At 44.3% G+C, this 24,007-nt stretch overlaps 1 pseudogene; it reads left to right on the top strand.

Annotated features, from left to right (window-relative positions):
- Positions 1-24,007, top strand: part of LOC112220290 — a 47,680-nt pseudogene that overhangs the window by 18,056 nt on the left and 5,617 nt on the right.

Consider the following 24,007-nt stretch of genomic DNA (forward strand, 5'->3'; position numbering starts at 1 on the left):
TGTTAACCAGCCTCTTAACCAGACAGACAGGGTTGGTGGAGCTGTTAACCCTTTACACTCATAGCTCTGGCTCTGTGCTTCACAGCGTTGTATGGGTTTTGACTGACAGCCATTCTGAAATTGAGTATCGCACGACAAGAAGTTGCCACAACCCCTCCTGTAGGGTTTTTACAGTTATGAAAGTCCTGGAAAAGTAATGGAATTTTAACATTTGTGTTTTCCAGGCCTGGAAAAGTTTTTGGAAATGATATAGTCTGAAAAGTAATGGAAATTAATGTAATAATTTCTGTTCATGTAATTTCTTTAGGCACAGTTTTTAAATATTTGATCAATCAAATACAAATCTACATATCAGCCAGGATTGGAATGACACTTTAGCACGTCTGTGTTTGCGCGCATCACCTGCATGTGTGCGAGACAGCTGTTGCTCAAGGAGAGACAGTCAGACATTGCAGCAGCAGATATGCTTAGCCTGTAAAATATGATCGAGAACAGACTAACTAGGTAGCCAGTTCAAAACATAAACTGAGTATAGCAAACATTAGGAACACCTTCCCTAATATTGAGTTGAACTCCCTTTTGACCTCAGAACAGCCAGAATTCGTTGAGGAATGGTCTCTACAAGGTGTCAAGTGTTCAAGAGGGTACTGGTTCATGTTGACACCAATGCTTCCCACAATTGTGTTGGCTGGATGTCCTTTGGGTAGTGGACCGTTCTTGATACACATGGGAAACTGTTGAGCATGAAAAACCCAACAGCGTTGCTGTTCTTGACACAAACCAGTGCGCCTGGCACCTACTACCATACCTTGTTCAAAGACACTTAAAACTTTTGTCTTGCCCATTCACACTCTGAATGACACAAAATCACAATGTCTCCATTGTCTCAAGGCTTAAAAATATTTATAATTATTTAACCTTTCCCCCCCCCCTTCAATTACACTGATTTGAAGTGAATTTAACAAGTTACATCAATAAGGAATCATAGACTGACCCAGGTGAATCAGGTGAAAGCTATCACCTGAAAAGAGCAGGTGTTCTTAATGTTTTGTATACTCAGTGTATCTTGTACCCTCTAGTAACTGTTTTAGGCCTGACCCCATTTAGTCGACTGGTTGATTGTTTGGTTGGTTGTTAGGCTGTTGGTCGACCAAGAGTTTTTGATCCAGTAGTGGCAAATATATAATTTTAAAAAAGGTTATGGCACATGAGACACATCTAATTCATGCCTGTCTGAGTAGACTAATCCATTGCGGAGACCGTGAAGATGGCACACCAGTATCACCAGTAGTAAGGACATTTATCGTCAATTACCATAATTTATCATCTACAATGTTTGTTTGGTTACGGTGATTTCTGTTAATGCATTCAATATATTATTATTATTACAGTCTTACTGTTCTCGTTGTACGAGTGAACACGTTTTGCAGAGCGCACAACCTAGCCTGTACTTGTGAGAAGTTTTGGTTAATTTCATTCCGTTTAGGAGTTGTCAATTTATTCATTATCGTTTGTTTAGAGCGCTCCTGCGCAAATGTAGGCTTATAAATGTGGCCATCTGTGGATCTGGTACTTTTCTGATTGTCTTAACGCTCCATCACTGTGTAACCTCTGAAAGTAGTTTTGCGTTCACCTCAAACAGCAAGTAAACTAAATCTGTTTTTACATCCATTGAAAATGACAATAGTCCACTAAGCAGGGAAGGGGAAAGGTCATGCTCTGATCCGGTGGAATCGTCATAAAAAAGGCCTATCTGATTACTTATCCCTTGTGCAAATAGCTTACAGCTGTGTCTGTCTGTCAGGAGCTCACTGGCACAGGAAACTCTGAGGGCCCAGAATATTTTTTTATTTTACTAGGCAAGTCCGTTAAGAACATATTCTTATTTTCAATGACGGCTTAGGAACAGTGGGTTAACTGCCTGTTCAGGGGCAGAACGACAGATTTGTACCTTGTCAGCTCGGGGATTTGAGCTTGCAACCTTTCGGTTACTAGTCCAATGCTCTAACCACTAGGCTACCCTGCCACCCCATTTAGACAATGTTGCAAGTTTGCTAGCACAAGCTTCATCCAGACTAAGTCAATAGTTGATACAATGTTTCAAGTTCTTTGCAGACAGGCCATGCGTAGCCTATGTGATTTATATGATATTTATTTTAATCAATATCATGCACCTGTCAGAACAGAAGTGATGTGTTAATACATGGAATGTATTTTCTACTGGCGGGTTGCAAGGTTTTTATTTGTTGCCGCTATGTAGGCTATTTTTACATTTTGCCAAAGGCAATAGAAGTTACTTTTAGATTTGTAACATTTTCATTTAGATAGAATTTTGATTAACAACATGACATTGATTTTGTAGATATGATGACTTTATTATACATGAAATTAATCTGTTCCACGAAAATGTGCATATGAAAATAACAACTGGCACGCAGATCAGTAGAATTTGTACGATAACTTGACACTCCAAATGGAAAAGATTGCAGACCATTGACCTATTTCCATCAACTTCAAGACTCTTTTCTATGCTCAACAAAATTACTATCTGTTTCTCTGAATTACCTTGTGAAAGCTTAACACTGTAAAATCATATTTTATTACTTAGCTAGTCATGCTGGCAATAGAACAAGCTTTAAAATCATGCCCACTTGACTGACCCAGATTGCGATTTATAATGGACCGTTTTTGGATTGTGTAAACAACAACAGTAATCGTGTGATGGCGGGGATGCAGGGTTGTGTTCCAAACTAAGCAACTAAAAGTGTGCTTGTTCTAGTTCCTCAACGGCACAGCTAGGAGAGCTCAAAAAAGTACTCTATAGTTGAAGATTTCTTTGAGTCATCAAAGTACATTGGAATTGCTTAGGAACTGTGCACACTTTGAAGAGGTGTGTGGCCACTTGTAGACACCAGTTAGACCTCTCACTTAAACGTTGTAATTTTTGTTATCTTATGTTGCACCTACTCCACATTCTTCAGGAATAGTCTTATCATGTTACTGAATGTATCCAGAGTATTTTCAGATTTTGTTATCAACAAATACGGCAAATTACAATAAATGTAAAGTGCACATAATATCAAGTGTTATCTTTTGGATTCAATCTGTGGCAGGTGAACTGCTGTGTCCTCACAATTTCCCCATTAGCTCCAAACTGTTCTCTTTCGATTGCTACCATGGTTATGCATTTCATATTTCTTCTGTAAGAAACATTTCAGTTTATCCCTGTCCATATAGGCCAATTCCTACGAGCGTAAAGGGTTAACCAACCTCCTAACCATTCAGACAGGGTAGGCGAAGCTGTTAACAAGCCTCGTAACCATTCATACAGGGTTGGTGGTTGGTGTGCAGCTGAGTCTTATTTACAGCCAGGCTGCTAAACAGCCCCAAGGGAGAGGGGATGAGCCCTGATGACATGCAAGGAGACAGTCTCTCTCTCTCTGAGCGCAGTCTTAACAAGCCAGAGAGGATGAATAAAAAAGGAAAGCAGAGGGTTCTCTCTGAGCTCTTTTGTCCACCGATTCAGAAAAAGCCTTGAGCTGAAAAAGTGATTAAGGACCACCAACAATTAAAGGCTGCGGCTGCAGAAGGTGTTTAAGAGTTCCTTGCCTATTTCCCCCTCTATAAAAGGGAAGTCGTTAGTTTACCAAAGACTGCAATTAGGAGTGGGCAAGCCTGCTTAGTGCTGGAGGGAGGAAGAGGAAAGCAAGAGGCTGCTGAGCCAAACTTTTTAAGATGAAGTCCCTTTTTGAATGTCTAGTGACTGGCCATGATGAAAATGCAGCATGTCTTTTTTGTTTGTTTTATTTCAGACGTACAGCTCATTGCAGAAGGTCCTGGTGGCCTGGCGGGAGGAGGGTGTTGTTACCCGCTTTACAGGCACTTTGCCCTGGTCTCTGCAGCCATGCAGGATGCAGCTCGGATCTTCCAGTCAGGTGAGTCTAGACTAGATGATGCCCTCTGTGACCACTCACCCCTGCCCTGAGGCTGCCTGGCACCTCCATACCTTAGTGGCCCGTTTGTCCACGCTGGTTAGAGCAGTATTGGCGGCCTCAGTGTTGTGCCCAAATAATAAAGCCCTCAATATGGCCTCGTCTACCCCCAATTAATGTGACAGGATAGTTATGCTTAATTTGATAGCATTGCTTTAGTACCACTCTCTTTACTCTGACCAATGTTTTGATGGGAAATTGTGATTTAATGCATTTTTGTCGGAAGGCAAAGCCTGCCTGGTAGTTGTGGGCTGCAGCTTGTCTGTTCAATGCTTTGGAGACTGACAGAAGACTGCTTTACAGCCAACATGCACCCAAATTCATACATCACCATAGCACCACAAGCAGAGCCTAGCAGCCCGCATACAAGCAGAATATTTACTGCTCAAAACAATGCACTGAATAAAGTATCTAGAGAAAGGCCTCTCATTCGTGCTACAGTATAGCATATGTGTAAAAGAAACCTCTCCAACAGAGTTGTCTGTCTGATTCAACTTCTCCAAGCAGGAAGTGTGTTTCTGTTCCATACGGACTCAAACTGTTGACTTTGATATCGCCCAGCACAAAGTAATCTTTAAATCAAAGCCCCGCAGGTAGGTAGATGAAGGCTCTGCCGTGTCAACACATTTAGAATGTCTGTGGGGTGAGATTATCCAGTTTGTGATGATGTGAACGCTCGTCAATGTCTGCAAATTAAAGGTTATTTTAAGCTCCAGATTAGCATTTTTCCGCGCCTCATTAGGTAAGGATGACTGGGAGAATCCCACTTAGTCACTGTGAAGGAAGCCTCCTTGTACTAGACTTCACTATCTACCTTAATTCTCTAGAAACAAACACACAACTTCACCTGTTATAATGGACCGTTTCACTCTCTCCTGACGCTGGACATTAGTTAATAAACAGTCACATACCCAGTTGTTTCTGTGCTGGAAAATGCAACCAAGCCTAACTGATGATATTAGTCTAAGCAGGCCAACAACAGCAAATACATCTCTTCATTTGAATGAGTTTCCCTCTGCAAGTTCAACAACATTTTGTTCAGGCTTGTAATTGTCTTTATTTCCGTGTAGCAGCATCAGATGGAGTGAGAGAGTGAGTGTGGGTAATAGGGCTCTCGTTAATGAACTGTAAAGCTACAGTAATGCAGCCTGGCTGGTGTACGTCTGAGAGGGCACCACACGTTTCCTCCCAGCATTACTGCGCACAGCTAATTCATTTGTCAGGATAAGGCAAATGAAAATGTGTGCCCTAATTTGAGGCACTTAATTTAAACGGCCGTGAAAGCAAACTTTGGTAGATATTAGGAAAACAAACTCATTAATGTCTTGGGGGAGCGGCAGGTTAAGACCTTGAAAGAAATATTATCCTGGGGGTAAATATTTGAACTGCCCTCTGCCAGGGCAGACTGGGATAAAAATTCAACCCTGGCATTTCAGCCACACTGTGCGCGGTGTCTGTCACCTGTGTCTGTCTGTCACTGTGTCTGTCTGTCTCACTGTGTCTGTCTGTCTACTTTTCCTTGTTCTCATCTGTTGGTACTCTGTGTCAGTCACTGTCTGTCACTTCTAAGTGTTAATTGCTATTATATATAGAGCCAACATATTGAGGAACTGGCAGTACATCAAATCTACTACACTCACCTCTGAGCTGTCTCTGCTAAGCCTAGCATCCATTCCCACAGATCACTTTACCTCTGCTTGGTCCAGCAACATCCTAGTTGTGAATGAAGAAAGATGACTCGATAAATGCCTAAAAGATGATCATTGGCTCATAATACCTTATGAAAGCCTAACTACTTATATTGCAAATAGAAGTGCCTGGCTATCATACATGTCCCCCCCCCCCATCCTAACGGTTAATTATTATTACATATGTGTGTGTGTGTCTCTCACTCAGTCTCTGTTGTTTCCATACGTCCACTATACTTGACGGCTGCAGCAGCAGCAGCTGTCTGTGCTGCTGTGCCTATCATCACTGGGACCAGAAGACCAGGGGACCACACTGCCTGTGCTGGGCCTAGCAACCCCCTACCTGCCAGTTGATTGATATTTTGGCTCAGTATTATATATTACAAACCGTTTGCTCACCATTTATTAATCATTACTCCCACATTTGCAAATGTTAGTAAGCTAGTTATTCACACTCATATTTCCTTAAACATCCTGTGTTTGCTTCTGTGAGAAATTACACTGGTCACTCAAAGCATTTATAAAGTATTTATAAAATATAAATAGCACTCACTTTAGATTAGGGACTGCAAAAAAGACCTTACGGATGATTAGTAAATGGTTTATTAATGTGAGAGTAATGATTACTAAATGGTGAACATACAATTTATAAATGCCTTATGGTTTATTATGGATTCTTAAAGTGTTACCCATCCTAGTTGTAAAAGAATAAACACATTGTCACGCCCTGGTCTTAGTATTTTGTGTTTTCTTTATTTATTTGGTCAGGCCAGGGTGTGACATGGATTTATTTTGTGGTGTGTTTGTGTATTGGGGTTTTTCATAGGTTTTGGGATTGTGGTTTAGTGGGGTGTTCTAGCAAAGTCTATGGTTGCCTGAGGCGGTTCTCAATCAGAGGCAGGTGATTCTCGTTGTCTCTGATTGGGAACCATATTTAGGCAGCCATATTCTTTGAGTGTTTCGTGGGTGATTGTTCCTGTCTCTGTGTTTATTGTCACCAGATAGGCTGTATAGGTTTTCACGTTCCGTTTCTTGTTTTTGTATATTCGTGTTTCTTCGTTTATTAAGGGACCAAGATGAGGGACTAAGGTGAGGGACCAAGATGGCGTAGCAGTAAGTCGTCCTGTCTCGTCGTGTCCCTGTATATATCGTCTATTTTTCGTTTTTTACATATTTTTCTTCAAAAACATTTTGCTAAACCTAAGCTTCCAAATACTCTCCTGCAACCCGCCTCACCCAATGTAGCTATTTTTCCTAAAGTATTTATATTTACTTCGGAACCGGAACCCCTCAACTGAAGCTAGCCGGCTAACTACCAGCTATGCAGTCTTCAGCAAACCGGTCATCAGCTAACTAACCTTTAGCTCGGAAAGCTCTCGCCAGCTCGAACAACGCGACTCTAACCAGAGCATAACGGACCTATTTATTTTTTCATCCCCGGACTCATCCCTGGATTCCCACCGCAAACGGAACATTTCAGCTGGATCTTCACAACTAGCTATCTAGCTAAACCGCAACCCCGGATGATTACTCCTGGCTAGCGCTTCCACCCACTTAGCGTGAAGCTAGCCCGGCCAGCGCACCTGTACCACCACCGTAGCATACTCCTGGGCTACAATACCCGGGCCCACGACCGGTCTATCGATGTCACCGCATGAAGAGGAATAAACAGACTCACCCCATCGCGACGTCCCCTAAAGGCCAACTCTCTAGCCCTCGCTATCTCCCTGCTTGCTAAACTCGGCCTGCTAACTGCTAGCTTGTCTAGCCCCGGTCCGCTAACTGCTACCTTGTTTAGCCCGGGCCTACGAACTGTTAGCTTGTTAGCACAGGCCTGCTAACTGCTAGCTTGTCTAGCCCGGGCCTACGAACTGTTAGCTTGTTAGCACAGGCCTGCTAACCGTCTGAATCGCCGCGTCCCAAACACTCACCGGACCCATATTTACTTTCTATCTCTTCTTGATTTTTAATCAGTTATACCTTTCCGGAAACCTGCCTCACCCAATGTGATACGGAATCGCTATTATTTTTAATTTTTAGAACACACTCAAGAACCTCCAGAAGCTAACCAGCTAACTAGCTACAAGCTATTTAGTCATTGTTAACTTTTTTTTCAACCTGGATAACACTCGCCAGTCCAGCTTCCCTGCCCCATCCACCGCTGCCCCCTGGACACTGATCTCTTGGCTACATAGCTGATGCACTCTGGACTGTCCATTAATCACGGTACTCCATTCTGCTTGTTTATGTTTTATCTGTCGGCCCCGTTGCCTAGTCAACGCCATTTTACCTGCTGTTGTTGTGCTAGCTGATTAGCTGTTGTCTCACCTACTGTTTAAGCTAGCTTTCCCAATTCAACACCTGTGATTACTGTATGCCTCGCTGTATGTCTCTCTCAAATGTCAATATGCCTTGTATACTGTTGCTCAGGTTAGTTATCATTGTTCTAGTTCACAATGGAGCCCTAGTTCTACTCTTCATACCCCTGATAACTCCTTTGTCCCACCTCCCACACATGCGGTGACCTCACCCATTACAACCAGCATGTCCAGAGACACAACCTCTCTCATCATCACCCAGTGCCTGGGCTTACCCCCGCTGTACCCTCACCCCACCATACCCCTGTCTGCGCACTATGCCCTGAATATATTCTACCATGCCCAGAAACCTGCTCCTCTTATTCTCTGTCCCCAACGCTCTAGGCGACCAGTCTTGATAGCCTTTAGCCGCACCCTCATACTACTCCTTCTCTGTTCCGCGGGTGATGTGGAGGTAAACCCAGGCCCTGCATGTCCCCAGGCACCCTCATTTGTTGACTTCTGTGATCGAAAAAGCCTTTGTTTCATGCATGTCAACATCAGAAGCCACTCTGCTAACCCTGATGTCCTTGCTGTGTCTGAATCCTGGCTCAGGAAGGCCACCAAAAATTCAGAGATTTCCATACCCAACTATAACATCTTCCGTCAAGATAGAACTGCTAAAGGGGGAGGAGTTGCAGTCTACTGCAGAGATAGCCTGCAAAGTAATGTCATACTTTCCAGGTCCATACCCAAACAGTTCGAACTACTAATTTTGAAAATTACTCTCTCCAGAAATAAGTCTCTCACTGTTGCCGCCTGCTACCGACCCCCTCAGCTCCCAGCTGTGCCCTGGACACCATTTGTGAATTGATCGCCCCCATCTAGCCTCAGAGTTTGTTCTGTTAGGTGACCTAAACTGGGATATGCTTAACACCCCGCCAGTCCTACAATCTAAGCTAGATGCCCTCAATCTCACACAAATCATCAAGGAACCCACCAGGTACAACCCTAACTCTGTAAACAAGGGCACCCTCATAGACGTCATCCTGACCAACTGGCCCTCCAAATACACCTCCGCTGTCTTCAACCAGGATCTCAGCGATCACTGCCTCATTGCCTGTATCCGCTACGGAGCCGCAGTCAAACGACCACCCCTCATCACTGTCAAACGCTCCCTAAAACACTTCTGTGAGCAGGCCTTTCTAATCGACCTGGCCCGGGTATCCTGGAAGGACATTGACCTAATCCCGTCAGTTGAGGATGCCTGGTCATTCTTTAAAAGTAACTTCCTTACCATTTTAGATAAGCATGCTCCGTTCAAAAAATGCAGAACTAAGAACAGATACAGTCCTTGGTTCACCCCAGACCTGACTGCCCTCGACCAGCACAAAAACATCCTGTGGCGGACTGCAATAGCATCGAATAGTCCCCGGGATATGCAACTGTTCAGGGAAGTCCGGAACCAATACACGCAGTCAGTCAGGAAAGCTAAGGCCAGCTTCTTCAGGCAGAAGTTTGCATCCTGTAGCTCCAACTCCAAAAAGTTCTGGGACACTGTGAAGTCCATGGAGAACAAGAGCACCTCCTCCCAGCTGCCCACTGCACTGAGGCTAGGTAACACGGTCACCACCGATAAATCCATGATTATCGAAAACTTCAATAAGCATTTCTCAACGGCTGGCCATGCCTTCCGCCTGGCTACTCCAACCTCGGCCAACAGCTCTGCCCCCCCGGCAGCTCCTCGCCCAAGCCTCTCCAGGTTCTCCTTTACCCAAATCCAGATAGCAGATGTTCTGAAAGAGCTGCAAAACCTGGACCCGTACAAATCAGCTGGGCTTGACAATCTGGACCCTCTATTTCTGAAACTATCCGCCGCCATTGTCGCAACCCCTATTACCAGCCTGTTCAACCTCTCTTTCATATCGTCTGAGATCCCCAAGGATTGAAAGCTGCCGCAGTCATCCCCCTCTTCAAAGGGGGAGACACCCTGGACCCAAACTGTTACAGACCTATATCCATCCTGCCCTGCCTATCTAAGGTCTTCGAAAGCCAAGTCAACAAACAGGTCACTGACCATCTCGAATCCCACCGTACCTTCTCCGCTGTGCAATCTGGTTTCCGAGCCGGTCACGGGTGCACCTCAGCAACACTCAAGGTACTAAACGATATCATAACCGCCATCGATAAAAGACAGTACTGTGCAGCCGTCTTCATTGACCTTGCCAAGGCTTTCGACTCTGTCAATCACCATATTCTTATCGGCAGACTCAGTAGCCTCGGTTTTTCGGATGACTGCCTTGCCTGGTTCACCAATTACTTTGCAGACAGAGTTCAGTGTGTCAAATCGGAGGGCATGCTGTCCGGTCCTCTGGCAGTCTCTATGGGGGTGCCACAGGGTTCAATTCTCGGGCCGACTCTTTTCTCTGTATATATCAATGACGTTGCTCTTGCTGCGGGCGATTCCCTGATCCACCTCTACGCAGACGACACCATTCTATATACTTTCGGCCCGTCATTGGACACTGTGCTATCTAACCTCCAAACAAGCTTCAATGCCATACAACACTCCTTCCGTGGCCTCCAACTGCTCTTAAACGCTAGTAAAACCAAATGCATGCTTTTCAACCGATCGCTGCCTGCACCCGCATGCCCGACTAGCATCACCACCCTGGATGGCTCCGACCTTGAATATGTGGACATCTATAAGTACCTAGGTGTCTGGCTAGACTGCAAACTCTCCTTCCAGACTCATATCAAACATCTCCAATCGAAAATCAAATCAAGAGTCGGCTTTCTATTCCGCAACAAAGCCTCCTTCACTCACGCCGCCAAGCTTACCCTAGTAAAACTGACTATCCTTCCGATCCTCGACTTCGGCGATGTCATCTACAAAATGGCTTCCAACACTCTACTCAGCAAACTGGATGCAGTCTATCACAGTGCCATCCGTTTTGTCACTAAAGCACCTTATACCACCCACCACTGCGACCTGTATGCTCTGGTCGGCTGGCCCTCGTTACATATTCGTCGCCAGACCCACTGGCTCCAGGTCATCTACAAGTCCATGCTAGGTAAAGCTCCGCCTTATCTCAGTTCACTGGTCACGATGGCAACACCCATCCGTAGCACGCGCTCCAGCAGGTGTATCTCACTGATCATCCCTAAAGCCAACACCTCATTTGGCCGCCTTTCGTTCCAGTACTCTGCTGCCTGTGACTGGAACGAATTGCAAAATCACTGAAGTTGGAGACTTTTATCTCCCTCACCAACTTCAAACGTCAGCTATCTGAGCAGCTAACCGATCGCTGCTGCTGTACATAGTCTATTGGTAAATAGCCCACCCATTTTCACCTACCTCATCCCCATACTGTTTTTATTTATTTACTTGCTCTTTTGCACACCAATATCTCTACCTGTACATGACCATCTGATCATTTATCACTCCAGTGTTAATCTGCAAAATTGTAATTATTCGCCTACCTCCTCATGCCTTTTGCACACATTGTATATAGACTCCACCCTTTGTTTTCTACTGTGTCATTGACTTGTTAATTGTTTATTCCATGTGTAACTCTGTGTTGTCTGCTCACACTGCTATGCTTTATCTTGGCCAGGTCGCAGTTGCAAATGAGAACTTGTTCTCAACTGGCCTACCTGGTTAAATAAAGGTGAAATAAAAATAAATAAAAAATAAACATGTATCTAAATTACCACGCTGCATTTTGGTCCGACTCTCTTTCGAAGGAAGAAAACCATAACACACATATATTTGACAAAGAACAAAATCACTGAATAAATGCCTCGTAGATGACCATTGAGGTAATATAATACCTTAGAACAGCCTAACTACATATTTCAAATTAGTGCATGTCAAGTGTTCCCTCCTGCCCACTTAGTGTTTAAATATTAGGCTACATAATTCAATAGAAGAAAACAGAGAGAGAGAAGGAGAAAGAGAGACAGACAGTTCCTTAATGGTTTGACTGTATAATTGGCTACATTAAGGAACAGTCAGTCTCTCTCTCCTTCACTCTCTCTGTTTTCTTCTATTGAATTTAGTGTACAACCTTCTGTGTTTGTCAAAGAATGAAGCCGGGACTAGTTTATGTGAATGGATTTCCAGCTTTGACTAGTTTGACAGTTCTGCGCGTGTATGCATATCTTTCTGCCAAGAAGTGACGGACCTTTCAGCGAATGAAATAAGCGGGAGATAGGCGGGACTTTCCAGCCTTCAGTTTAGTGGTTATGTAATGTTATCCCACACCAAGGTCACTTGTTACTACAGCTCATAAACCCTGAAGAGACCCTGAAGAGACTGAGATTCAGAAGTTGTGTTGGCAGTAGCCACTCAATGTTAGTGGTTTAACATTGATTTAACATTGATCAAACAATGAAACAGACAGTCCCCGAAATGACTATTATTGTAATACATGTGTTAAGTAAAAAATATTTGTGTTTAGTAAAAAGCACTGTATAAATGTCTAGTAGATGGCTATTGCCTTACCTACTGTATGTGTTATAAAAGCCAATCTCACTACTTGTTAGGCTATAAGGGCAAGTAGCCTAGTGTGTAAATGTTCCCCCGAATCCCCCTTCCCTAATTAGCCTATATTTCATACACCATACAACCAAAAATATTAGGCCTATCAGTGTGCGTTAGTGAGTGTGTCCGTCTGTTTTCTTCCTACCTCGACTGCACCACAGCAGCTGATCTGTCATGTCTCACAGACAAAGTACATGGACCAGCAGAGCCAGAACTTTTTGCAAATAAGTAGGTTCATTTCACACATCAATCCTTTTTTGGTCTCTGTTTCTGTTTTGACTGAATGACTGGCAGAGAGTCAGAGCGGTTCTCACACTCTTTGATGATGCTCATTTAAATTGTAATGTGAATTTGCGCCACCTCAGCTCAGCCAATCAGAAAACCGGGCCGACCCATTTTGGGAGTGGGGCCGGCCGTTGCCCACTAGCCAGCCAAATGCTCAATATACACTGAGTGTACAAAACATTAAGGACCCCCACACCCCCCTTTTGCCGCCAGAACAGCCTCAATTCGTCAGGGTATGGACTCTAGGTGTAGAAAGCATTCCACAGGGATGCTGGCCCATGTTGACTCCAATGCTTCCCATAGTTGTGTCAAGTTGGCTGGATGTCCTTTGGGTGGTGGACTATTCTTAATACACACGGTAAACTGTTGAGCATGAAAAACCCAGTAGCGTTGCAGTTCTTGACACAACCGGCGAGCCTGGCACCTACTACCATACCCTGTTCAAAGGCACTTAAATCTGTTGTCTTGCCCATTCACCCTCTGAATGGCACATACACAATCCAGGTCTCAATTGTCTCAAGGCTTAAAAATCCTCCTCCCCTACCCTACACTCCCATTCATCTACACTGATTGAAGTGGATTTAACAAGTGACATCAATAAGGGACCATAAGTTTCACCTGGATTTACCTGGTCAGTCTAGGTCATGGAAAGCACAGATGTTCTTAATGTTTTGTACACTCGGTGTAGATGATTATGACAACAGAAAAGGTACAAAGGTCATAGAAAAAAACATGGCCATGGGCTGCCGGCTGTGTCCATTATTTTTGTATTTATATATTGTTTTGGTCAATTTTGACCACCCAACCCAAATAACAAATAAAAGATGGTCCTTCTGGCAGCACGGATGCTTATTCTCAAGGAACTCATCCTGCTGCCTGCTAAGTGGCTGCAACCAAAGGGCCGCCAGGCAGGGAAAGCTGGGTAGAGAGGGTTTAGCACGACTGCTGTCGTGTAGCTGACAGAAGGACCCACTGGAGTTGACTGTCGCGCTAGCCTATACTGAGCTGGAAATGTTCCGTAATTGCTGTTCCTCAGTGTAGCTAAACTCACATTTCTCTGTCATGTTTTTAATTGAGCCTTTTCCCTTGGCTTTTTAACATTTAGCTGAAATTTAGCAGTCACTCTACTTCAATATGGCACTAGAAAATGTTGGAGTCTCCACTGAAGGATGAGCTCATATAGTAGGCTATGTATGCTGTTGTAGAAGTACACACGACCCTACTAGTAGTTGAAACCATAACAAAGTCTGCAGTTATCTTATACAGTATGTGCAGCTGTGTGTTGCCTGTGTTCTCTTGTCACTTTGCCATGATGGATGTTAGGGGGCAGTGCCCCTGTGGCAGCTGTGTTGCTGTGCCCATGCACCTCCCTCCCGGGCCTGCCTGCCTACCTGTCTGTCTGACCCGCTCCAGGGCTCAACCACTGGGCTCGCCACCAACATGATCAACTGGCTGAACTTGTCATCAGAGTGTAAAACAGACGAGTGCAGGATTCATTGTGTCGCACGGCTCTCTCCCTCCCAGGCTGTCTCCCTCCCAGGCTAGCTCTTCAGGCTGGAGAGAAAAGTAAAACCGTGAGTTTTGGAGCAGGGAGAGTAGAGCTGTGTCTCTGTACTCTGCGTCCTGGCCCTGGAGTTGGAAGTTGAGCTCTCTCTCTCTGCTCCCTCTGTAAGACAGTTCATAATCTAAATGAAAACTAAAATGTTTGTGTAACGTTTTCCTCAGAGTGAGTGTTCTGTTTGTTTTGAAAAGAACAGAATGTCTCTGGTTACTGTGAGCCAATCCTGGAGGTGGATGCTGGACAGGAGGATTGTATCTAGACTTGGAACAAGAGGGCTCTGCAACCAGCCAATTGCGTCCCACCAAGGGGCTATTTATATGCCTGGGTTGAGAAAGGGGTTTTGTGGCAGTTAATGTAAAGGATCTAACTTGGCTCCCTCCAGGTGTGTGTCTTTTTGTAATGGTACACTTTGAGGGAAATCAGGCCAAATAAATTAGTTCCTAAACTGTTATGAAATGAACCGTTTGGATTATCTAGGCCCACTTGAGTTGTCTTTCTGGACTAGATATAGTGGACCTGAAAGTTGATTAATTGCTCACTCTGTCATAAATTGTCTGCAATAGTATGAACTTACAATGCTCCCATGATCTCCCGTAGCCTGTTTAGCCTATAATTTGTAGAAAGGATGTGTGGGACAATGACAATGAGACCGTAAGCCTTTAGGAACCACAGTCTCTGCCAGCAACTCCCCTATTGTGTAATAATATACAGTAGCAGTCAAAAGTTTGGACACACCTACTCATTCAAGGGTTTTTCCTTATTTTTCCTATTTTCTATTTTGTAGCATAATAGTGAAGACATCAACATAATAAAATAACACATATGGAATCATGTAGTAACCAAAAAAGTGTTAAATAAATACGAATACATTTGTCATTCTTCAAAGTAGCTACCCTTTGCCTTGATGACAGCTTTGCACACTCTTGGCATTCTCTCAACCAGCTTCACCTGGACTGCTTTTCCAACAGTCTTGAAGGAGTTCCCACATATGCTGAGCACTTGTTGGCTTCTCTTCCTTGGTCCAACTCATCCCAAACTATCTCAATTGGCTTGAGGTCGGGAAGCCAGGTCATCTGATGCAGCTCTCCATCACTCTCCTTCTTGGGCAAATAGCCCTTACACAGCCTGGAGGTGTGTTGGGTCATTGTCCTGTTGAAAAACAAATTATAGTTCCATTAAGTGCAAACCAGATGGAATGGTGTATCACTGCAGAATGCTGTGGTAGCCATGCTGGTTAAGTGTGCCTTGAATTCTAAATAAATTACCGACAGTGTCACCAGCAAAGCACCACCACACCTTCTCCTCCATGCTTCACTGTGGAAACCACACATGCAGAGATTATCCGAGATTAACCCTACTAATGCTTGTGTACTAAAATATCCTTCTTTAAGCCTAGGCATTGGGCTTGAGATAGTTAAAGAAACTAACTCATATAAGCTAAGTAACAAATATAAATAAGATGTCTTATCTACAGAATATGCTTATATGATTGAACCGTTGAAACTCTTTGTTATTAGAATGTCTCCTTTCGGACTCTGGTGTTGGCAGCTGCACTTCCTCCCTCAAATGGGCCTCAGTAACCTTGGGTCCAGAGAGGGGAGAAGTCAGCCTTATCTATCACATGTCCCTGTTGCTATGCAGAATATCAGCAAGGAGTATGGAAAAGGAGGTCAGAAGGAAACATTGTTTCCGTATGTGAACTGTGTGTCTTTATTGCAAACCATGTGAAGGGATGCCATAAGTAATGGGGAACCAATCACTTGTCTCCTCAGTGTCTGTGTGTCAGTCACCTCCTAGGGGGAGCCGGTTTCCACCATGAACTAGGGGAGAGAACAAAGTAACAACAAATGTCCTAAGTTCTTAGTACCGAACAAAACAAGTTATTTGTATTTGGGGCCCAAGGTCTGGCACAGGATGTGTGGGGTTAGTGTTTGGAACCATTGTACGTCATATCTGAAGTTGCACCTATCCTGACATAGTATGTAACTCAGAGGTTAATTCCACCCAGTGGGCTCTCACTCCACCACCTGCGGGGTGGGGCGACGAGCCTCCTTGTTGTAACAAGTCTTTTAATAAAAGTAATACCTTGATTGATTATTCATTTTGCCTTTCCTCATTATTGATTAAGGGTAGAATTTCCATCACACTCATCAGACCAAAGGACAGATTTCCACAGCAATTCAACCAAGAAGGCCTGATTCACACAGTCTCCTCTGAACAGTTGATGTTAAGATGTGTCTGTTACTTGAACTCTGAAGCATTGATTTGAGGTGCAGTTAACTAACTTATCCTCTGCAGCAGAGACAACTCTGGGTCTTCCTTTCCTGTCGCCGTCATCATGAGAGACAGTTTCATCATAGCGCTTGATGGTTCTTGTGACTGCACTTAAAGAAACTTTCAAGGTTCTTGAAATTTTCTGGATTGACTTACCTTCATGTAATGATGGACTGTTGTTTCTCTTTCCTTATTTGAGCTGTTCTTGCCATAATATAGATTTGGTCTTTAGCCCTATTTGGTTATCTTCTGTATACCACCCATACCTTGTCACAACACAACTGATTGGCTCAAACGCATCAAGAAAAATAAATTCCATAAATGCACTTTTAAAAAGGCACACCTGTTAATTGAAATGAATTCCATGTGACTACCTCATGACTACCTCACGCAGGTTGAGAGAATGCCAAGAGTGTGCAAAGCTGTCATCAAGGCAAAGGGTGGCTACTTTGAAGAATCTCAAATTTAAAATATATTTTACATTTGTTTAATCATTTTTTGCTTACTACATGATTCCATATGTGTTCTTTTATAGTTTTGATGTCTATTATCCTTCAATGTAGAAAATAGTAAAAACAAACAAAAACCTTTGAATGAGTAGGTGTGTCCAAACACACACACACACATATATATATATATATATGTATGTATGTATATATATATTACCATTCCTCACACGGCTATCGATTAACACTGTTTTTCTACTCTTGCGTCCTGAAGTGCCTGTTCGATATTCACAAAGTCTTCCAGGAGAATGAGCCGGCCTACCTACTGAAGGACCTCTACATCACAGACTACTGTGTCTTGATTCAGAGGGTCAAGTAAGTCCACCCCCCCTCCCTCAGCAAGAAAATTACCTCCCAGGGTCAATGCGGATTAGACAAGTCATTTGTCACAGCCCGGCCACTTGACGGACAGAGCTATTGTGAGATGCAATCTACTTGTATCCCTGTTCCTGTGTCAAAGGTGCTGTTGGCGAGTGTGTGGTCTGTACAGTCTCCCTCCGTGCTGCAGTGGAGTCTCAGTAGATCATACTGAGGCCTCTCTCAGTGACAGTACTAGGATGAGAAGAAGCAGATTGACAGTGCACTGTGTAGTACAATATCTGTGCTTGTACGTTAACTCAAGAAAGATCTTTGTAGTTTCTTCCTTAATTGATGTGGAATGCACGGCTCTCTCCTCACCCTTGTACATATTTTACAATTACTTACACGTTGAAAATGTGAGCCTGCAAGCACACCGTTCCATAATGAGCTCTGTTTTACTCTTGGCGGGGGTTTAGCCAAGTGGTGTGCTCGTCTGTAAAATAACAGTGAAATGTGCTCCTGACGTGGTAGGCCCCTCGTCCAGATGCAGACAGCCGGGAGTTTACTGGAGCTTTCTCTGGTTAGAATTTTGCCAACGAAGTCCCATTCTCTCTGGAAAAGAAAACACCTCGACGGCCAATTAATAATAAATCAATGGTGGAGATCAGAGTTGGAGTCCGTTTCGATCTGTCTGTTACACTGCAGCAGACAGGGAAAAGAGAGTACGGAGAGTTTTGGTCCTGAGCTCTCTCTCTCTCTCTCTCTGCATATGCTTGGAGCAGCAGCAGAGCAGTACTGTCAAGCCACTGGAAAACTCAATCAGTCTCACCTCAGTCAGAGTCAAGGAGATGAAACGACAGAAAGGCATCTGAGTTTGAGTGCTTTCCCGTCTGCCTCCCTCTCCCCCGCTGTGTATCGGCGCTAAATGTCAGCTTGACCTAACAACACGCTGCCTTCCACTGGTTGCAACCCCGCATCGATCATTAAATGGATTAGTCCTGGTGCTTGCCGCATTGACCTGTGATTGAATTGTTACATTTCCCTTTTCCTGTAAAATTTTTCAGGTAATTAACAAAGCAAAGCTTTTTTTGTCTTTCTGCCCTGAGAACTGGCTCATTTCAGCTGTGGTGTCAGCAGAGACCAAAACAGTGAGAGTAGACAGCCAGAGAGCGGCTGAGTCCAGACAGAGGTACTAACCCTCCTGTTGTAGCGGTTGCCTCAGGGCACTTGGCTCGAAAACCTCCAGAGCCCAGGCGTTCCATTCCGTTGTCTTGCTGCCAAACTATTCTCAAGTAGACATTTCATAACTGTTGTACATTATTGTGCCTCAGACTGCATTTCATTCCTTTCTGAATGTGGAATAAAATAGCGCAGTCCACTTGCCATGCAAAGCAGCAGCGAGAGGAGAGCTGTCTGTTCGTTAGGCAGGCCTCGAGCAGCAACCAGCTGTGGTTTGCATGCCATAGACAGCGCTCTGTTATCACATATGGTTAGTTGTGACAGCCCTTTGTCCCAGTGACAGGTTTGATGACAGATTGTATTAGCATTGTTCTACTCCTCACGGTTAGATATTCCCCCGTGAAGGATTTGTCATTCCTGCTAAGTGAGTTGTCTTTCTTTCTCTGTGATTCCGGTGGTAAGATGAGACGAGCTGTAATCCCCTGTATCTTGTCAGTCCTCCCCACAGTCGACTCCCAGACACGATCAGCCATTCATGATGGACATAGTGATTAATGAATGCGTGGCTCAGTGGGTTGACTTATACTGTCTGTCTCTCTGGGCTGTCCCACATGCGTTCATGCTCTTAAAATCCCTCCGACAGCAGACATCGGCCTCAAATTTACAGTATCATAAAAACTTGTGATTTAGACCAGTGAAACCCTCTCGTTCCACAAACTCACACACAGACAAACAAGTGGGCAGTCCACTCTCAGATCAGTAGTATCGGGGTGGAGAAAATCATTATAACGCCATTTAGTATTTGTCCTGATAAAATGTGTTTAAAGTGGATAATTAATGTTGCTTACAACATATTCTATATTACAGAGGGACATTCTATCATTCACATCTTTGAATTGTCAGATACATTGAACATTTCCTCCAATGATCTGCCACTAACAAATTAAAGCACCTCTTTACCATTTGTTTCACTGGTTTGTTTTGATGATCCTCTGATGCCCAACCCCGGCAGTGTTGTTAGACTGAATTCATTTTATTTATCTGTCTCTTCTCTCATCAAAAGGCTTGGAAGGATGCCAATGTAGATTGACTGAGGCCAGTCTACCAAAGCCCATAGGATCAGTGTTGTGATACTGTACCTCAGTTAAATCAGCAGGGCTCTAACTTCCCCTTGCTCTTTCAGCATTCTCACACCCCTCCCCCCTCTTTACCCGCTGTCTGCTGCACAATCAATTAATTGGGTCAATTAAATCCTAGAGCAAAATCCATGGCAACCTGTGGGTGTCTAGCTCAAGGGCTCGCTAGTCTAGGAGTAGGAAGTGAGGATCTTTCTCTGTCTTTGTCTTTCTCTCTGTCTTTGTCTTTCTCTCACTGCTGTCCATTCAGCCTCTACACACATTGTGTGTATGACAATGCCCAGAGGAGCGCTCTCTTCTCCACAGCCCCAGGAGGCCCTCGGGGGACAACCAGCTGCTGCTAGAACCAGACTGACCACCCCAGGCCACTGGGTTAAGGGGGGTTCAGTGGGCCAGTCAAGCCATGGCCAGACGCTTGGGGAATGTAATTGTATGTTGTCAGCAGTGGTTTCCCTATGATTTTTTTCAGCGAGTCTCTACAGAAATATCTATACAGTACCAGTCAAAGTTTAGACACGCCTACTTATTCAAGGGTTTTTCTTTATTTTTACTATTAATCTTCATTGTATGATAATAGTGAAGACATTAAAAACTATGTAATAACACATGGAATCATGTAGTAACCAAAAAAGTGTGAAACAAATCCAAATATATTTGAGATTCTTCAAAGTAGCCACCCTTTTCCTTGATGACAGCTTTGCACACTCTTGGCATTCTCTCAAACAACTTCATGAAGAATGCTTTTCCAACAGACTTGACAGAGTTCCCACATATGTTGAGCACTAGTTGGCTGCTTTTCCTTCACTCTGCGGTCCAACTTGTCCCAAACCATCTTGATTGGGTTGAGATCGGGTGATTGTGGAGGCCAGGTCATCTGATGCATCAGTCCATCACTCTCCTTCTTGGTCAAATAGACCTTACACAGCCTTACACTGTTGGGTCATTGTCCAGTTGAAAAACAAATGATTGTCCAGACCAGATGGGATGGCGTTTCGCTGCCGGAATGCTGTGGTAGCCATGCTGGTTAAGTGTGTCTTGAATTCTAAGTAAATCAACGACAGTGTCACCAGCAAAGCATCCCCACACCATCACACTTCCTCCTCCATGATTCACGGTGGGAACCACACATTCGGAGAGCATCCGTTCACCTACTCTTCGTCTCACAAAGAAACGGCGGTTGGAACCAAAAATCTCAAATTTGAACTCATCAGACCAAAGGACCGATTTCCACCGGTCTAATGTCCATTACTCGTGTTTCTTGGCCCAAGCAAGTCTCTTCTTCTTATTGGTGTCCTTTATTAGTTGTTTCATTGCAACAATTCGACCATGAAGGCCTGATTCACGTAGTCTCCTCTGAACAAGATGACGCCGAAGAACATGGCTGACATTTTACAGTCTCCCAACCAATGGGGTTATTTAGTTTTTTGGCGTTTTGTGTAACTTATTTTTTAACACTTATTTTGTACATAATGTTGCCGCTATTGTCTATGACCAAAATGACCAAAAATGACTTCTGGACTTCAGAACAGCGATTACTCACCGCGGACTGAAATAAACTTTTTCCTTAAATGAGTCAGACGAAAAGGATATATCATGCTTTCACTGGAACAGGCCCTGATCTCTGTAAATTACTTGACGACGCAAGAAAAGGGGCCGCAGATCGGGCTGCCTTCTGAGAATCCATAGGCGAGCGAGTAAACTCCCACTGTCATCCATTGTTCTTGCTAATGTGCAATCATTGGAAATTTTTATTGATGACCTACGATTAAGATTATCCTACCAACGGGACATTAAAAACTGTAATATCTTATGTTTCACTGAGACGTGGCTGAACAACTATATGGATAATATAGAGCTGGCAGGATATTCCATGCACCGGCAGGACAGAGAAGCTACGTCTGGTAAGACGAGGGGTGGGGTGTGTGTCTATTTGTGAATAACAGCTGGTGCACAATGTCTAATGTTAAAGAAGTCTCAAGGTATTGCTCGGTTGAGGTAGAGTACCTTATGATAAGCTGTAGACCATATTATTCGTAGCCATCTATTTACCACCACAGAATGAAGCTGGCACCAAGAACGCTCTCAACCAACTCTATAAGGCCATAAGCAAAGAAGAAAATGCTCACCCAGAAGCAATGCTCCTAGTGGCCGGAGATTTTAATGCAGGCAAAGTTAAATCAGTTTTACCAAATTTTTACCAGCATGTCACATGTGCAACCAGAGAAAAAAAAATCCAAGACCACCTTTACTCCATACACAGAGATGCATACAAAGCTCTCCTCCGCCCTCCATTTGGCAAATCTGACCATAATGATATCCTCCTGATTCCTGCTTACAAGCAAAAACTAAAGCAGGAAGTACCAGTGACTTGTTCAATACGGAAGTGGTCAGATGACGTGGATGCTACACTACAGGATTGTTTTGCTAGCACAGACTGGAATATGTTCCGGGATTCATCCAATGGCATTGAGGAGAACACCACATCAGTCTTCGGCTTCATCAATAAGTGCATCGACTACGTCGTCCCCACAGTGACTTACGTACATATCCCAACCATTAGCCATGGATTACAGGCAACATCCGTATTGAGCTAAACATCCGTATAGAGCTGCCTCTTTCAAGGAGTGGGAGACTAATCTAGACGCTTATAAGAAATCCCACTATGCCCTCAGATGAACCATCAAACAAGCAAAGCGTCAATACGGGACTAAGATTGAATCCTGCTACACCGGTTCTGATACTCGTCTGATGTGGCAGGCCTTGAAAACTATTACGGACTACAAAGGTAAACCCAGACTCGAGCCTACCAGACGAGCTAAATGCCTTTTATGCTCGCATCGAGGCAAGCAACACTGAAGCATGCACAAGAGCACCTGCTGTTCTGGATAACTGTGTGATCACGCTCTCAGTAGCCTATGTGAACAAAACCTTTAAACAGGTCAACATTCACAAAGCTGTTGGGCCAGACGGATTACCAGGACTTGTACTCAAAGCATGTGCAGACCAACTGTCAAGTGTCTTCACTGACATGTTCAACCCCTCCCCAACCGAGTCTGTAATACCTACATGTTTCAAGCAGACCACCATAGTCCCTGTGCCCAAGGAAGCAAAGGTAACCTGCCTAAATGATTACTGTCCCGTAGCACTCACGTCGGTAGCCATGAAGTCCTTTGAACGGCTGGTCATGGGTCACATCAACAGCATCCTCCCTGACACCCTAGATCCACTCCAATTCACATACCGCCCCAACAGATCCACAGATGACGCAATCTCAATCGCGCTCCACACTGCCCTTTCCCATGTGGACAAAAGGAACACTTTTGAATGCTGTTCATTGACAACAGCTCAGTGTTTAACACCATAGTACCCACAAAGCTCATCACTAAGCTAAGGACTCTGGGACTAAACACCTCCCTCTGCAACTGGATCCTGGACTTCCTGACGGGCCGCCCCCAGGTGGTAAGAGTAGGCAACAACACGTCTGCCACGCTGATCCTTAACACTGGGGCCCCTCAAGGGTGTGTACTTAGTCCCCTACTGTACTCTCTGTTCACCCACGACTGCATGGCCAAACACGACTCCAACACCGTCATTAAGTTTGCTAACGACACAACAGTTGTAGGCCTAATCACCGACAACGATGAGACAGCCTATAGGGAGGAGGTCAGAGAACTGGCAGTGTGGTGAGCAAGACAAAGGATGTGAGCACTGTGAGCAAGACAAAGTAGCTGATCGTGGACTACATGAAAAGGCGGGCAGAACAGGCCCCCATTAACATCGACGGGGCTGTAGTGGAGCGGGTTGAGAGTTTCAAGATCCTTGTTGTCCACATCACCAACGAACTATCATGGTCCAAACATACCAAGACAGTCATGAAGAAAGCATGACAAACCCCTTTCCCCATCAGGAGACTGAAAAGATTTGGCATGGGTCCCCAGATCCTCAAAAGTTTCTACAACTGCACCATCAACGCCTGGTACGGCAACAGCTCGGCATCTGACCACTACAGAGGGTAGTGCGAACGGCCCAGTACATCACTGGGGCCAAGCTTCCTGCCATCCAGGACCTATATAATAGGCGGTGTCAGAGGAAAGCACGTAAAATTGTCAGAATCCAGTCACCCAAGTCATAGACTGTTCCCTCTGCTACCGCACGGGAGTGGTATCGGAGCGCCAAGTCTAGGACCAAAAGGCTCCTCAACAGCTTCTACCCCCAAGCAATTAATTAGACTGCTAAACAATTC

Source organism: Oncorhynchus tshawytscha, linkage group LG02 (assembly GCF_018296145.1).
Source record: "Oncorhynchus tshawytscha isolate Ot180627B linkage group LG02, Otsh_v2.0, whole genome shotgun sequence".
Lineage (NCBI taxonomy): Eukaryota > Metazoa > Chordata > Actinopteri > Salmoniformes > Salmonidae > Oncorhynchus > Oncorhynchus tshawytscha.